Here is a 14,880-nt window from a genome sequence, read left to right as displayed (position 1 = left end):
ATGTTAAAAATTTGGATATGTTGGATATTCTTTAAATAAATATTAAAAATATTAAATATATAGGCCTATACATGTTGATACATTACTTGACTTTTACTTTTAGAGATTAAAAACTAGTCTGTTCATTTTGCTGTTGATCTATGAAGCAAACTGGTTGGTAAAGAAAAGGGGGCATTTTACCCCACCTTGGGGGGCATTTTACCCCACCGCTGGGGCAAAACGCCCCCTTTGTACAAAAATATTTTCAGTCAAAATACGAATTAATTATGAAGGCTGAGCAATTTTAATATTTGGTGAATAACTCCTGCCATAGTCACTCAAAACCAGGATGGCAATTCTAGTCACATTTATGTTTTGTTTCACTGTAATGTCACATTTTCCTTAAGGGGGGCGTTTTCCCCCACTCTACCCTAAGTCTAAGGTGTCCCCTGAATGTGTCTGTGAAGTTTCAGCTCAAAATACCCCATAGATTTTTTTTTATTAATTTTTTTAACTGTCTATTTTGGGGCATAATTAAATATGCGTCGATTCAGGCTGCGCGGACCCTTTAAATTCTCCTGCTCCCCGCCCACGGAGCTCACGCTTGCCTTAAACAGCATAAACACAGTTTACACAGCTAATATAACCCTCAAAATGGATCTTTACAAAGTGTTCGTCATGCAGCATGTCTAATTGCGTAAGTATGGTATTTATTTTGATGTTTACATTTGATTCTGAATGAGTTTGATAGTGCTCCGTGGCTAAAGCTAACATTACAGACTGTTGGAGAGATTTATAAAGAATGAAGTTGTTTATGAATTATACAGACTGCAAGTGTTTAAAAAATGAAAATAACGACAGTCTTGTCTCCGTGAATACAGTGAGAAACGATGGTAACTTTAACCACATTTAACAGTAAATTAGCAACATGCTAACGAAACATTTAGAAAGACAATTTACAAAAATCACTAAAAATATCATGATATCATGGATCATGTCAGTTATAATTGCTCCATCTGCCGTTTTTCGCTATTGTTCTTGCTTTCTTACCTGCATAAAGTCTGGTGATTCAGCTCTGCTGCTCCAGACGTTACTGGCTGCCCTTGTGTAATGCCTTGAACATGGGCTGGCATATGCAAATATTGGGGTCATACATATTAATGATCCCGACTGTTACGTAACAGTCGGTGTTATGTTGAGATTCGCCTGTTCTTCGGAGGTCTTTTAAACAAATGAGATTTATATAAGAAGGAGGAAACAATCGAGTTTGAGACTCACTGTATGTCATTTCCATGTACTGAACTCTTGTTATTTAACTATGCCAAGGTAAATTAAATTTTTAATTCTAAATTGTTTTCATGCATGCAACAGTGTAAGACTCAGTTAAGTACTGATTATCCGGTAATGTTTATTGCTATATTAATTAATCAACTGGAGGGGAAATTAATTGATTAACAAGCAACTGTTGCTGACTTTAGACCAGATTTCATTACACAAGCTGTCACTGCAAGTGAGCTGTTTAGAACTATTCATTTGATCAGCTGGAAACTAGGGCCAGCGAGGGGGTAGAGGCGTGTATTTTGGCTCACACTGTATTCACAGAAGTTTATCAGCTCACTCATTTAATCCGACAGGTTTAATATAAAACAGGTGAAGTTTGTGGAGCTCTGAATCTTGGCTGGTTTTGGCAGAAACATGTGTGGCCGCTGCTGCCATTTCATTAAGACAAAGCGACTCTTTTACCTCCCCATGGGTACTGACAACGGCTCATGTGTGGACATGGAAAAAGAAGCGAAATGAAATCCATTTTATAAACAGAGAAAGGTCAGTGGTGACGTGGATGAGTAGGACAACCCCTAGTTCTCACCACAGTTTGTAACCTTAACTGCGTCCTGTATGTTGCTGTAACGGATGTGAACCATATAAACTGACCATAATATAAATATATATATATATATATAATATAATTAGGGCTGTCAATCGATTAAAAATTTTAATCTAATTAATTACATACTCTGTGATTAATCTAAATTAATCGCATACATATTTTTTGCTGTGAAAGTATTAAATATTTTAATTCAAATGAATCAATGCAGGGTTTTTCCTGGGTCAAAAATGGTCTTTGGTGGTGACAGACATGGTCATCCACACAACCAGTAAAAAGTGCCCTACCCACGTGATCTGCAAGCCTGATACTGAAATACCCGTCACTCTCACTGTAATAATTCTTTCTTGCCCTCTTTGCAAAAAAAAAGAAAAAAAAAAAAAAAAAGTGATTTTATAGCTTTGTAAGAGAAGATGTTTTTTTGCTAAACCTGAAGAGTATTAAAAAGTACTAATAATATAATTTTCTACCATATACAATTGAATGCACCTAGCTAACAACAACTTGCTTTGTTCTGGTTTCACCTCACTCCAGTCTAAACTAACTGATTTTATAGGTAGGCCTAATTTACAACACATTGTCATTTAAATAATCTTAAAATATTGTGGATTATTAAGGCTAATTTTACAAGAAACCCTTGCTAAATGGGGTGAGCACACTTATGTTGTCATTTCAGAGTTGTTCGAGTAAATGATTCATTATAGACCGTATGGACAGTTCATCAGTTGTTGTCATGATTCATTAAAATGAATCTGTTCAAATGAGTCATTAGGTCGCGAATTGGACATTAGCGGACGTTGACGTGTTGCGTGCGAATCGCGACTGTTATTAGGATATCGCAAAAGATTTGTCAACACAGAAAACACTTCACCACTGGATAGGATTTTCTTTTTGTTTACTGATAGTGTGGTTTATGTCAGCTGCACGTGCAGGGCGCCTGTCATTCTCCGAATGCGCCTTGTGAAACATGGATTCGGTCTTACGAACCTTTAGCTTTGTGTCAATTGATTTAGATTATTATGTGTGAGGTAGACAGAGAGCAAAGACGGTGCTTACTTTCTCGCGTGCACGACACACACACACACACACACACACACACACACACACACACACACACACACACACACACACACACACACACACACACACACACACACACACACACAGTGGGGGAAATAAATATTGAACACGTCCACATCCATGCAAAGAAGTTCCTTGATTTCTGATCGGAGTACCTCAGGAGCCAAGGACCACTCGGAAAGAGGCCCAGAAAGTCTTGGAGGCAGCAAGTACAGTCACAGAGAAAACAATAGGGAAATGCACTCCACTGCCACAGCCTCCACCATGTATGCTTCCCACAGAAAGCTTCATTATTGAAAAAAAAAAAGAGGCATTTTGAAGCTCATTTGAAGTTTTCTACACAACATTTGGAAAGGTCTGAATTACTGGGAAAATTTTGTCTGGTCAGATGAGAGAAAAATTGAACTTTTGGAAACAATACCACATGCCATGTTTGGAGGAGAAATGACTTTGCATATGACCCTAAAAATACAATACCAACAGTAATGTTTGGAGGTGGAAGCATCATGGTATGGGGCTATTTCTCTTCTCATGGTACTGGCAGAGTCAATATTATTAAAAGGAAGATGAATGGAGCCATGTGCTGGGAAATTCTTGAGATGAATTTGTTGCCATCCACCAGGATAATGAGGATGAGACATTGGTGGACCTTCCAACAGGACAACAATTCAAAACACACTGCAAAGGTGAGCTTAAATTGGTTTTATAAAAAAAATAAAGTTGTTAGAATGTCCCAGTAAATCACCAAACCTAAACCCAACAGAGCATTTGTGGAAGGAACTGAAGATCAAAATTCACAAGATAATTGCTGCTGTAACTATGTTTCTTAGACACATTGGTTATAGCATAAATTGCAAGAGAAATTCTGGTTAGATGAAGTTGATTACTTATTGATGAGATTTCAAAGAGATTTATATTTTACAGAGTATGATTTAGGATATTTATGTTTGGCAGATGCTTCTGCCAGTCATTAACCATTTCTTTTTTTAACGATCTTTAACCATTATTTTAATCACTGGTAAACATTTGGCATCCTGCTGCCAGATTTATTGTTGTAGATTAATAGTGCGGGTCCTGTGAGGGATTCCTGGGGGACTAAGTGAGGGTTGCCCGTGCAGGGCCAGGGCTAAGGGGCCAAAATTTAGCCAATGAGCAAATTCTCAGGGGCCGTGCTCTGGACCCTTACGCTAACCCTAAGTGGGCCTGTAAAGGGCCAGTGCAGGCTTGTTTGCAGGGAACACGGTACCACGCTTGAATTAACTGAACTCCTGAGAGCGACCCATATTTCACAAATGTTTGTAGAAGCAGTCTGCATGCCTAGGTGCTTGATTTTATACACCTGTGGCCATGGAAGTGATTGGAACACCTGAATTGTATATATATATATATATATTCAGTCAAGACAATCTGCTGAAGCTCAAACTGAGCATTAGAATGGGGAAGAAAGGTGATTTTTGAACAAAGTGACTTTGAACATGGTTGTTGGTGCCAGACGGGCTGGTCTGAGTATTTCAGAAACTGCTGATCTGCTGGAATTTTCACGCACAATAATCTCTAGGGTTTACAGAGAATGGTTCAAAACAGAGAAAATATGCAGTGATCAGCAGTTCGGTGGGCAAAATTGCCCTGTTGATGCCAGAGGTCAGAGGAGATTGGCCAGACAGGTTTGAGATGATAGAAAGGCAACAGTAACTCAAATAAACGCTTGTTACAATCGAGGTATGTATGGTATGCAGTTCAGTTCATCTCTGAACAACACGTCTAACCTTAAGCTGATGTGCTGCAGCAGCAGAAGACCACACCGGGTGCCACTCCTGTCAGCTGAGAACAGGAAACTGAGGCTATAATTCACAGTGGCTCACCAAATTTGGACAACAGACGATTGGAAAAACATTGCCTGGTCTGATGAGTCTCAAATTCTGCTGCGATATTCAGATGGTAGGGTCAGAATTTGGTGTAAACAACATGAAAGCATGGATCCATCATGCCTTGTATCAATGGTTCAGGCTGTTGGTGGTGTAATGGTGTGGGGGATACTTTCTTGCCACACTTTGGGCCCCTTAGTACCAATTGAGAATTGTTTAAATGCCACAGCCTACCTGAGTTTTGTTGCTGACCATGTCCATCCCTTTATGACCACAGTGTACTCATCTTCTGATGCTACTTCCAGCAGGATAACACGCCATCTCACAAAATGATGTTTTATTAACAAAGTTCGGGAGGAACAAAGTCAAATAAGCTATCCAATTATCACATCATCATATAACCACAGTCAACTCACCCATGAATCCTCGACAGTTTCCAGCATCCCTCCACCACCCCGTCTCCTCACGCTCACTTGGTTACTTCCTAACCTAAAATAGGGGGGTGGGGGTACTCTGTGTTCGGGCCAAATACTGAGCTCGGAGCCCTCTCTCCAGACAGCACGCAAAATATGTAAGTGCTGACTTATTTGTAAGTGTGAACTGGTGAAACTCAAATCATCTCAAACTGGTTTCTTGATCATGAAAATTAGTTCACTATACTCAAATGGCCTCCACAGTCACCAGATCTCAATCCAATAGAGCACCTTTGCAATGTCGTGGAAATATACAGTACAGTCCAAAAGTTTGGAACCACTAAGATTTTTAATGGTTTTTAAAAGAAGTTTTGTCTGCTCACCAAGGCTACATTTTTTTAAATTAAAAATACAGTAAAAACAGTAATATTGTGAAATATTATTACAATTTAAAATAACTGTTTTCTATTTGAATATATTTCACAAAGTAGTTTATTCCTGTGATGGCAAAGCTGAAATTTCAGCATCATTACTCCAGTCTCCAGTGTCACATGATCCTTCAGAAATCATTCTAATATGCTGATCTGCTGCTCAAGAAACATTTAATGTGTACAATTGTACAAAATATTTGTGTACAATTTTTTTTTCAGGATTATTTGATGAATAGAAAGTTCAAAATAACAGTGTTTATCTGAAATATAATCTTTTGTAACATTATAAATGTCTTTACTGCCATTTAATGCATCCTTGCTGAATAAAAGTATTCATTTCTTTAATGTCTTTTCAAAAAAATAAAAATAAAAATTCTTACTGACCCCAAACTTTTGAACGGTAGTGTATAATGCTACAGAAGCTTTGTATTTCAGATAAATGCTGTTCTTTTGAACTTTCTATTCATCAAGGAATCCTGAAAAAAAAGGACAACTGTTTTCAACATTGAAAATAATCATAAATGTTTCTTGAGCAGCAAATCAGCATATTAGAATGATTTCTGAAGGATCATGTGACACTGAAGACTGGAGTAATGATGCTGAAAATTCAGCTTTGCATCACAGGAATAAATTACTTTGTGAAATATATTCAAATAAAAAACAGTTATTTTAAATTGTAATAATTCACAATATTACTGTTTTTACTGTATTTTTAATTAAATAAATGTAGCCTTGGTGAGCAGACGAAACTTCTTTTAAAAACATTAAAAATCTTAGTGGTTCCAAACTTTTGGACTGTACTGTATATATATATATATATATATATATATATATATATATATATATATATATATATATATATATATATATATATATATATATATATATATGCATACCTGACAAGCTCCCATATTTCCTTCATAAATTGATATTTTGGATTTACTCATCTTAGCTTAATTCTTTCTCCATTTGATTAGAAAAAATAGTGGTATTCTTCATCATCCTATTTGACCTAGATTCCTTCTCAAAGGAATGCCAAAATAGACAGTGCTCTAATGTCTGTGGCAGTTCCTGTATTTAAAGGTATTTCCTCATTTCACTAATGTGGTGTTGTTTCAGTAAAGTAAAACAGCGAGACTTGTTCTCATTTAAGAATAAAAAAGTAACTTTTGAGTCGTAGGATCATAATAATAACCTGTACATATTAGAAAAGTACACCATGCATTTCCCAAGACTTTCATCATAAACCTTTCCTTGAATTTGATTATTAATGTACAAATACCAGCAGCTTTCCTGAAAAATCTCTGGAGAATATCTTGCATATTGGATGTTCTTGATACTTATGAGCTTGTTTTAAAAGAAAACCTTCTACATATGGTACACACCTGAAGAAAAACTTTGTTATGGTTTTCCTGACATCTCATAAGAGAATGTTACATTGGTTTTACTGTAACTCAAATGAGCAAATGTTTTTCTTGGGCTTTTGTTGATGGAGTTTTGGCATGTATGTAATACAGTGAATGGCAGCAATTGCGTTTTTTTTTTTTTTTCTAGGTGCAAATTTTAAGCAAAAATTTTTGTTTATATAAAGATAACAATAGCAATCTTGTTATTTCAACCAGTGATAGTATATTTGAGTAAAATGTCATCCAAAAACTAACCATGATGGCACAGAATGCATGTTTAAAGGAAAAATTTCACTCAGCACAAAATGACTGCATTAGTGTGGAAACAAGACAGCTTTATTTATTCAATACTGGCTGTACTGGAGCACATGTTCCAGATCCATCTGACATCTCATCTCCTGTATTGATTGTTCAGTACTGTCTGTATAATGTCTCTCTTTTGTGCAATTTGAAGTATTTTCTGTTTTTCTATCATGACTGACTGGTTACTTTAATAACCACAAATATCGTAATGTGAAATTTGGTGTAAACTGCATAGGGAACAGACTTGTCATTTTTATATGAACAAATGAGATGCTGATTGTGCTTAGAGTGAGACGTTATTAGTCATGTTAATGTGACAGAAGTAATAAATCAAATCACTCATTCACGTGCATATCACATTCATATTGATTCAAAACGTGCAGAAACAAGCAGGAGCTTGTGTTAAATAATATTTAAAATCACGTCTTATATTAATATAGGGTTTCTGTCTAAAGAACTGAAATAGCTCTAATTTTAAGACTCATTTGGCAGGTCAAGAGAAGTCTAAAAAGCTCCTTCCACTCAAAATGTATTCAATTTGTGTTTCATATTTTTAGCGCTTCCCTTCATCTGTAAATTCAATTCCGATGCCAAGGAAAAGGTGGGCGTAAAAAGGCAGACATTACCTCTGGTCACCATAATATTTCAATTCATCGTCAACAACCTTGTGGTTGCCAGACTGAATCGTTTTCAAAGGTTTAGGAAAATGCCACATGTAAATAGAAAAACGACTGAGTAAGATTGTTGAAGATGTTCCAAAGGACTGAAAGAGAAAAGGCTAACATTTTCTTGCCAGGCAGTGAATATATGCTGCCTTCAGTTCATCAAACTGCAGCTTAGAAAGTTATTAATGGTGACTGTTATTTCAAATGACTCTCAGAAAACATAAGTCTTAAGGTTTGTCTTTCATCATACACACAAACATCTTCAGTCTTCAATCTGCTAGTGCCAACCGCTGCATGTGTCAATGGAAAGTTGCGGCAACTCCCAGCCTCATTTGTCCTGCATGAACCTCTGCTACCTTGCTGTTCAAAGACAGTCATTTATGCTCTATTTAGTCAAATGAACTACTTTGTTTTTCACACAACCTTCTGTTTGGGCTTATATGAAAAGTTTGAGTTTGGTGTGAGACAAAAAAAGCTTTTATTTGGATGTAAAGAGGTAAATAACACCTTTTGGGGTGGATAATGGTAGTTTAAAAATACTAGAATGAGATTTCAAAAGCAGAGACTGGCTTTATAATCCATGAACCAAACAATGTGGTGAATCAAAACAATATAAACTTTGATTTGAAGCAAAAAATTACTTGATACAAGACTGTGTGCTTAATGGCTTTAATAAGGGAAAGAACTATTAAACACTGCGAATGACAAAATCAATCAGTTCTTTAATTTGATTGTTGCAATTCTCCAAATGGTGGACATTTCTTTGTGGAATCATGGGTAATGTAGTTTTTCACCAGGAATTCCACTGTTAAACTCAACTATTGAAAAAATTATGTTGAAATAATGCAGACTCATGGCTTCAACGAAAGCATATACTGTTAATAAACAACCTTGTATACACTGTTAACCCCAATGCTCAAAACACTTAATTGATTTGAGTTGGACAAACTTAAATTAAACATATTAGTTCAGTTAAATTAACTGTTATGAATATTTAGAACTTTTTTTTTTTTTTTGAGTTCACAGCACTGACATATTTCAAGTAAACCGAACTGTTTCATTGTTTTGAGTTGTATGAACTAATTTCTTTTAATTTAGACTAACTTGACTTTAGGCTAAGTGACACTTGGCTGGGATTTCTATTTCCCAGCATGCTTTGCCATAGCACTCTAAAGGGAGAGTAAATGCTAAAATTAAGTGTTATATGAAGCAATTTTAATACAAGATTAATGGTAAAGGAGATTTAGTAGTGATTAATGTTTTCTTAGGCTAATTTAGAAGAGTTTCTGTTAATGTGTTTTGGAGAGTTGCCATCATGGTGACAAGTGGTGCATGTGGCTTGGTTTGAGAGCAGGTAAGTTACATGTTTTAAGTTGCTGTACTCAGTAAGTGCTATATCATGCTATTGATGCAAAATATTTACATAAAGATAACCTGATAATTTTAAGTTAAATATATATAGAAATTAGTGTACTCAAATATTTCAAGTTAAGAACAATAAAAAGTATGAGTTAGCTAACTCAGTACTTCAAGTTAGGAGCAATTAACAAGCATGAGTACTACAAACTCAAAACTTGATAGTTATGCTTACTTAAAATCATAACTAAAAAAAAATTGATGTAACTGATTACATACAATTTGAGTTAGCTGTTAGCTCAACTTATTTGGGTTTTCCGTGTAGCTCACAGGTCTGTCTTTAAAAGGTTTATATGTTATTGATGAAAATAATTTCTCTATGGAGAAAATTAATAGTTTTACTAATATTTTTAACAGTAATACTAGTAATTTTTACTTCCAGAAAGTGTCTTTTGCACTTTGGCTTTAGTTACAGCACAGATATTAACATAATTGCTAGTTGATTGCAAATAATATTTGGGGGTGTGACATTTTTATTCTAGAGACTGTTTGATTGGACAAAAATCTGTGTAGTGCAGGATGAGTCATCAATAGTTTTGAACCATTTTCCTACATTATATATAGAGGCATTAAAGCTAATAGAAATGGAATAAAGCCCACAAATACAAATGCACAAAGACCAATTTAAAGAAATAGCACAAAATAAACAGAGTTATCATTTGTTCTTCTAAGCAACATACATTTAACTTTACAAGTTTTCATACATTTAACTTTACAAGTAAAAATACATAGCAGACATGTAAATGAATATTCATAAATACACAAGAAAAGACCTTGTCATTCAACTTGCTCCAATTTGGTCCAATGGCCAGAATGATTCTGACATGCTCACAGTGATGTTCTTTGTCTGTTCTCACTTAGCTGAAAAAGAGCAGTTGAACATATAAACTATGTATTTCTGTATTTCATTTTCCTTAAATAGAGTGGGTATCTGTTTTACTTTTGTTGATTATGATGTAAGAAAGCAGTGGTAGCACTAATATTTCCATGTCCTACGTTATTGTTTTTTTTGAGTGATTTCCATCCAAAGGCACCTAACTCCAATAAACAGGCAAAGTTATTTATCAAGGTGTTGAAATCATGTCATTATATGTTAGTAGCACTTTAAATTATAAACATATGTTAGTGTGGCAGTCACCCTGCATTACTCTGTTTTGTTATGATGTCAGTGTGGTGGATGGTAATTACACTTGAGTTGTGTTTCTGGACTGCAGGCATCCAGGCGGAACACAACCTGGATGGAGAATGATGTTTTGGACATTAGCCATAAATACTGGCTTTCTATGGCACGGCAGACTGCGACTGTGGCAGGTCTGAAAATAGCCAGGCAGCATTGACAAAGTGGACTTCTAACTAATAAACAAGTTATTTAAAAGAAAACTTGAGGTGTCTGAAACTGCAGGTGTTTAATATTCACTAGCAGCACCCGATTTAGTAGTTATATTTACCCATCCTTCTTACCAAGAAGACATTTAATTCTTCTACCAAATCAGATCTACAGCATCTATCAACCTGACTGACTGAATGAACGTAATGTGGAAGTGTGTTCCTCAATAAAATGATTCTATAATCCATAAGGGAATTGTTTCAGCTGTTACTTTGAGGGTGAGAGAGCAGTAAACACTGAAAATTATTCCATCTGGTTTTCATTACAGACAGATGGCCTCAATCATTTCTCTATTCCATGCATTGTGCCAGTCCAGGGTTTCCAAAAAAGAAAAAATAAGGAAGAAAAAAATCACATTGTGAGCTGAAAACACTATATTTTCAGTTAAAAAGGCATAAAAAAGATTGATTACGTTTATTGTAAAATGTTTCTTAAACAATGAGAGGTAGAAAACAAATAATTTGTACAACCATATGCATACATTTTACAAGGCCATTATAACAGACATTGCAAGGGGAGGACAATTGAAAGTGCCAATCACTACCAGAAATCAGTTTTGGAAATTTCAATCTTTCCCCATTCAAGCAGAAAATAGCTGTACTTAGGTGCTGCATATAATTTACTATAATTTATAATTTGCTGCATATAATTTGAATGTACTAAAGCATAAAAATACCATAATGTGTTTGCAGATATTTAGGAAACATACTAAGATCTTGTTAAGTTTTTGTTTTGGTCTGTGTGATTCCACCCACTGCCAATTTACCCAATAGTATTTCAACACCCCGGGTTGCCAGTTGGTGGAAAACACAGCATATTGCAGACAGAGAAGCCAGCAAATAAACTGCGTCAGAGATTGCAGATTCCATGAAACCTAATAAGCCTCTGCATCCATCTACAACCCGAATTCCGGAAATGTTGGGACGTTTTTTGAATAAAATCAAAACTAAAAGACTTTCAAATCACATGAGCCAATATTTTATTCACAATAGAACATAGATAACATAAATGTTTAAACTGAGAAATTTTAAAATTTTATGCACAAAATGAGCTCATTCAAATTTGTCAAAATTTCTTAAAATAGTTGGGGCGGGGGCATGTTTACCATGGTGTAACATCTCTTCTTTTCAAAACAGTGTGAACGCGTCTGCATCGAGGTTATGAGTTCCTGGAGTTTGGTATTGAAATTTTTCCCATTTTTGCCTAATATAGGTTTCTAGCTGCTGAAGAGTTTGTGGTTGTCTTTGACATATTTTTCTCTAAAATATGCAGGCAGTCCAATTCAGCACCCGGACTCTTCTGTGATGAAGCCATGCTGTTGTAATAGCTGCAGTATGTGGTTTTGCATTGTCCTGCTGAAATACACAAGGCCTTCCCTGAAATAGACATTGTCTGGAGGAGAGCATATGTTGCTCTAAAACCTTTATTTACCTTTCAGCATTCATAGTGCCTTCCAAAACATGCAAGCTGCCCATTCCGTATGCACTTATGCACCCCCATACCATCAGAGATGCTGGCTTTGAAGTGATCACTGATAACACGCTGTAATGTCTCCCTCCTCTTTAGCCCGGAGGACATTTCCGTGATTTCCAACAAGAATGTCAAATTTCGACTCGTCTGACCATAGAACACTTTACCACTTTGAAACAGTTAATTTTACATGAACTTTATATGGCTTCCTTTTTGCATGATAGAGCTTTAGTTGGCATCTGCAGATGGCACGGCGGATTGTGTTTACTGACAGTGGTTTCTGGAAATATTCCTGGGAATTTAGTAATGTCATTGACACAATCATGCCGATGAGTGATGCAGTGTCGTCTGAGGGCCCGACGACCACGGGCATCCGATAAAGGTCTTCGGCCTTGTCCCTTATGCACAGAGATTTCTCCAGTTTCTTGAATCTTTTAATGATGTTATGCACTGTAGATGATGAGATTTGCAAAGCCTTTGCAATTTGACATTGAGGAACATTGTTTTCCACAATCTTTTTACGCACTCTTTCACAGATTGAAGAGTCTATGCCCATCTTTACTTCTGAGAGACTCTGCCTCTCTAAGACATCCCTTTTATAGCTAATCATGTTACAGACCTGATATCAATTAACTTAATTAGTTGCTAGTTGTTCTCCCAGCGTAATCTTTTCAAAATTGCTTTTTCATCCATTTGTTGCCACCGTGCCAACTTTTTTGAGAACTGTAGTAGCCATTTAGTGGATAAAAGTGTAACATTTCTCAGTTTAAACATTTGTTATGTTATCTATGTTCTATTGTGAATAAAATATTGGCTCATGTGATTTGAAAATCTTATAGTTTTCATTTTATTCAAATAAAAAAAAAAAAGTCCCAACATTTCCGGAATTAGGGGTTATAAAAATCGTGAGCTTCAAGTCTGAGGAGGAGGAGGGGGCAGGAGAAACAACTCTCTCCAATATTTTGAATTTAGACTGCAGTACACATTTCAACCTCAAGCTTTCAATAATATATACTGTAGCTTTAAAAAATAGCGTTCGGACATAGAACACGGAAGCGCCGCACTGCATTCACTGCGTCAACTGCATAGGAGACTGACAGGGAAGAGGAAAAATTTTTGAATTAAGTATTTTTTTTATTTTTTTTTGTGCACAAAAAGTATTCTCGTCACTTCATAACATTAAGGTTGAACCACTGTAGTCATGTTGACTATTTTAACGTCTTTACTACTTCTCTGGACCTTGAATATGGTCATTTCGTTGCTTTCTATGGGAGATAAAAAAACCTCTCGGATTTCATCAAAAACATCCTAATATGCGTTCTGAAGATAAAAGAAGGACTTGCATTTTTGGGTGAACTAACCCTTTAAGACAGCAGTAAACAACTGGATTTGATTGGATGCACCAATGTCTTTGATGTTAACAACAAAATATACACTTTTTTGATATGCATATTTATTTGGCTTCCCCAGATATGCACAATTATATGGTTAGTTGTTTTCCCATCTGAACAAACCTGCAACTCATTTTTGGGTTGTGACCCACCAGTTGAGAACCACTGCATTAAAGTCACCATGAAATCAAATTTGTCAATTGACAGCAATTCTCTTGCAATGACAATGTGTTTACTGGTACGAGGATGACACAACCTGTCACTTATATTACAGCAATAACAAACCACAATGATCCAATTAATTCCCAAAGGACAAAATTAAGTCTTGCCCTACATTTTTTCTTGTTTGAAAAGCTGTTTCACTCAGGTATACATCATAATAGGGAAGAAAAGACTACCACAACTTCCGTTTCATGTCAACTTTAAAGGGTTAGTTCACCCAAAAATGAAAATTCTGTCATTAATTACTCACCCTCATGTCGTTCCACACCCGTAAGAGTTTCATTCATCTTATGAACACAAATCCGATGGCTCAGTGAGGCCTCCATTGCCAGCAAGATAATTAACACTTTCAGATGCCCAGAAAGCTACTAAAGACATATTTAAAACAGCTCATGTGACTACAGTGGTTCAACCTTAATGTTATGAAGCGACGAGAATACTTTTTGTGCACCAAAAAAACTAAATAACTTTATTCAACAATATCTAGTGATGGGTGATTTCAAAACACTGCTTCATGAAGCTTTACAAATCTTTAGTTTTGAATCAGTGGTTCGGAGCACCCCCCCAGTGGTGAACCATTGAAATTTCGAAACACTTATGATGAAATGAAGCCTTGTTTACTGAAATCATGTGACTTTGCCAGTTTGATACACGCTTTGAACCGCTGATTCGAAACAAAAGATTCCTCAATAAGCCATCGGATTTTATCAAAATTATATTAATTTGTGTTCCGAAGATGAATGAAGGTCTCACGGGTGTGGAACGACATGAGGGTAATTAATGACAGAATTAAAATTTTTGGGTGAACTAACCCTTTAAGGAAATGCAAATGTTCAAAAAAATTACAAACAAAAAAGCTCCTCAAATTCATTTAGACATCATATAAAAGCTAGTTTTCAGTAACCTATAAAAATCATTAAATGATGATAAAGTTACACAACAATGAATACAGCACCTCATTACAATT

This window comes from Chanodichthys erythropterus, chromosome 23 (assembly GCF_024489055.1).
Source record: "Chanodichthys erythropterus isolate Z2021 chromosome 23, ASM2448905v1, whole genome shotgun sequence".
NCBI classification, from domain to species: Eukaryota; Metazoa; Chordata; class Actinopteri; order Cypriniformes; family Xenocyprididae; genus Chanodichthys; species Chanodichthys erythropterus.
The sequence above is the reverse complement of the archived record's forward strand: the minus strand, read 5'-3'. Positions refer to the sequence as shown.